Raw genomic sequence first — 4,151 nt, 5'->3', positions numbered from 1 at the left:
GAACAGTATGGAAATTCCTCAAAAAACTAAAACTAGAACTAACTTATGCATGTATCAAAAAGATATCTGCAGTCCCAGCTTATTGAAGCCTCATTCACAATAGCCATGATTTGGAATAAAAATATATATGGCACATATACACAGGGAGTATTATTCAGCCATAAAAAAGAATGAAATTCTGTTATTGACAATAGTGTGAATGGAACCGGAACATTATGTTAAGAATGAACATTATGAAATAAGCCAAACACAGAAAGACAAATCTTGCGCGGTCTCATTCATATGTGGAAGCTAAATATTAAACAATCCATCTCGTGGAGACAGAGTGGAATGATGATTACCAGACGCTGGTAAAGGAAGCAAGGCGGGCAGCAAGGTGGGTTGGTTAATGGATGCAAAGAGACCGTCAGAGAGATGGAAGGAACAAAATTTGACAGCATAACAAAGTGACTCCAGTCAATAAGAAGTTATTATATTCTTTAAAATAACTAAAAGAGTGAAACCGGAAAGTTCCCAACACAAATAAATGATAACTGCTTGAGGTGGTGGATACCCCAATTACCCTGATTTGATTAATACATGTTATATGCCTGTATCAAAATATCACATGTACCTTATAAGTACATACAACTATTGCGTACCCATAGTAATTAAAAATAATTTATAAAAGAAAAATATTAAACCAATTGATTTAGACTTCTAGTTGAATGTTATGTAATAAATGATTTAACTTACATTTGATATTATAATTATAAACTTTACATGTAAAATATAATTTATGTATACTCAACTTCAGGTGTAAGCGGTATGAAAATAAATTTAATTTACCATGTTTATAAGACTTACATAAAGTTCTGTTACATAAATAAAATACTTGAAAAGAAAGGTCAATGTTAAGCTTGTAAAAGATGGCCAGGCACAGTGGCTTATGCCTATAATCATAGAACTTTGGGAGACAGAGGTAAGAGGAATGCTTGAGATCAGGAATTCAAGACCTGTCTGAGCAACAAAACCAGACCTCAACTCTACAAAAGAAAAACAAAATAGCCTACCTGGGAATGGTGGTGTGCACCTGTAGTCCTAGCTATTTGGGATGCTGATGCAGGAAGATCCCTCCAGCCCAGAAGTTTAAGGTGATAGTGAGCTATGATTGCACCACTGCACTCCAGCCTGGGAAATAGAATGAGGTCTTGCCTCTAAAAACAAAGGAAAGCAAAACAAAACAAACAAAAAAACCTTTGTAAATACTGCTTACAATGTTTAAGAGCATTAAATTATAAGTAAAGGGAAAAGGGCAAGCTTACAGTGATTGTGAAATTTTATTATGTTCACAAATAGTAATTTGAATTTAAGCATGGATTTCTGGACTCTCAGACCCTCCTGTCCAGGCCCAGATGTGCCATACGAAACCACATGGCCTTTGTATTATTCTGACCCACCACTCCAAGATGACTTTCCCCTGCAGAGACAGAGTCTTGCTCTGTCACCCAGGCTGGAGTTCAGCGACACCATCACAGATCACCATAACCTCAAATTCCAGGGCTCAAGTGATCCTCCCTCCTCACGCTTCTCAATAGCTACAGGGCTACAGAACTTTAGAAGAGAATAAACATACGGATTACTTGCATGGCCAGTTCCACGCCTGTTGTGGTCTCTTCCAACAACAATAGCAGCTTGGCTGGTATCTGATGCACGGACTCAATGTTGCTAAACAAGTTATCCACGTCCAGCCGATTGATCTGAAGAAACACAAACATGGAGCACCAGCTGACAGAGAGAGAGAAGCACCAGCTGACAGAGAGAGAGGCACTATACTTGGGATGGTTTCTCCTGCTCAACCGCAGGCGTTTATATGCCAGCCCACACTGCCCCCATCAACTGTTTCTGTAAACACTCCTATTTACGATTTCTAGAGTGTAGTTTTTCATTTAGGAAACCGGTGATAGGGATGGTGCATCTGTTACCTCTGTCTTTCTTTTCTCATTTGGAATGTGTTTTGAGTTAAATATGCATCTACATATTCCTATAAGAACCAGAATGAGAAGAAAAAAAAATTAAAGTAGATGTGTGGATTTGTAACTTTACTAAAGCGACTGTTAATTTATAAGCAAATCGGTAGTCCTTTTTATGTGGAAGAAACTGACTTGAAGACCCCTGGGCTGCTTATCAAATGGAGACTAAGGTGGAACATCCGTAGAATCGGAAAATTTTTTTGTCGGTAAAAAATATTGTTCAGATAGTGTGATGATATTTAGCGTGTCTTTAAAGGCAAAACCCTAGAACAGTTGAAAATTGATTTCTAGATAAAGTCTCCATCCCCAGGGAACAAGCAGGACTCAAGTAGGCAGAGACCATCTTTCTGTGACCTTTCCACTGCCTCTTTAGAACTTATTCTGTGCAGAGAGTGGTGCAGAGAGTGCCTTCCTTACTCCTGGCTGAAAACTTAGGTACTCTTAGAGTTTTTCTGATCACACTGAGTTAATAAAAAGTCACAAAGTTGTAAACATAGTCTTTCCTTACACAATCTTAAATTTCATAATGTTTAATTCCAAGTAATACTCAGAATGTTGAACTTGACTTAAAGTAAGTCCTCTGCCCCCTTATGATGGCTGTGTATGTGGTGGGGGTGGGAGGGGTAGGGTGGGGGACAGTCCTTTGTTTTCTCCCCATCTAAGAATGTTCTCTGGCCTCCCAGCCTTGCAAACTGGTTTCTGACCCTTCCAGGGCCAAAACAGAGAATAAAACAGAAAACTTCCTTCACTGTGGTCTCACCTGCAGGGCCTAGCAGGTGATTTTTAGTTTATTTTATTTTGTTTTGAGACAGAGTCTTAAGCTGTCAACCTGGGTAGAGTGCAATGGTATCACAGCTCACAGCAACCTCCAACTCTTGGGCTTAGGCAATTGTCTTGCCTCAGCCTCACAAGTAGCTGGGACTACAGGCGCCTGCCACAACGCCCAACTATTTTGTTGTTGTTGTTGTTGTAGTTGTCATTATTGTTTGGCTGGCCCCAGCTGGGTTCAAACCCACTGACCTCAGTGTATATGGCAGGTGCCGTAACCACTGTGCTATGAGCATGAGCCCCTAGCAGGTGATTTAAGAGAGCACTTTTCTTGGTCCTGTAGAGGCCTTGGCTGGGCTTGTTCTATTCTGCTCGTCATGGCCCAGCCAATGCCCTCTAATCCCCAGTTGCTTATGCCTTCCTCAATCTCCAGAGTCCTATAGTTCATCACCAGGACTATGGTCTGAATATTTGTATTCCCCCAAAATTTGTATGTTAAATTCTAACCCACAAGGTGATGGTATAGGAGGTGGGTCCTTTGGGGAAGTGATTAGGTCATAAGGTTGGAGCCCTCATCCACCAGATTAGTGCCCTTATAAAAGAGGCTGTCAGGGCCCAGGACTGGCCAGGTCTCGGGCCCAGCTTAGGTAGGTTCTGGATGCGGACCACTAAGCTACCTTGCTCAGGAACAGTTTCTCGTACGTGCTGGAGGGCTATCTACTGTAGCTGGAAAGAGAGAGACAGAGTATCTTAGAGAGAGTAAAGTTCTTCTTAGAACAGATAGCTCTTAGTCTTTAGCAGAGCTTGGTAATCTTCAACGGAGACGTCGTGCTGGCGTTCTGCAGGCAGGAGAGGAGACAAGAGTCAGAGTAAGCGTCTCGGGGATAGAATGCGCATGCCTCCTGACTGCCTTCTCCTCCAGCCTAATATAAGGCTGAGCTCGTGCCTCGAAACACCACAGGTGCAGAGACTGCCAATTCACCACTGCTCTCATCTTGTGAGCTCTCTCATGCTTGTTAGAACTAAATCTCTCTCCATGCCCTTTCACCAAGGTGTTCCATTACAGGTATTTCCTATAAGTCTCACTCCTCCTAGCCATAGGCTATACAGGCTGCTACAAGAGGCCCCAGAGGAAACCCTTGCCTATTCTGCTATATGAAGACAAAGCAAGAAATGGAATCTACCTGAACCTTGATCTTGAACTCCCAGCTTCCAGAACGCTGAGAAATGAATTTCTGCTGTTTATTAGCTGACCAGTGGATGATACTTTGTTACAGCTGCCTGAATGCACTTAGACAACCGGTTTTCCTACCCTGAGTGCATGAAGCCTGTACATGTGGGGAAGAATTTGACATAGGGAATTTGCCCAAC

The sequence above is a fragment of the Otolemur garnettii genome, unplaced genomic scaffold (genome assembly GCF_000181295.1).
Source record: "Otolemur garnettii isolate 467f Iridium unplaced genomic scaffold, OtoGar3 scaffold00045, whole genome shotgun sequence".
In the NCBI taxonomy this organism is placed as follows: Eukaryota; Metazoa; Chordata; class Mammalia; order Primates; family Galagidae; genus Otolemur; species Otolemur garnettii.
The sequence above is the reverse complement of the archived record's forward strand: the minus strand, read 5'-3'. Positions refer to the sequence as shown.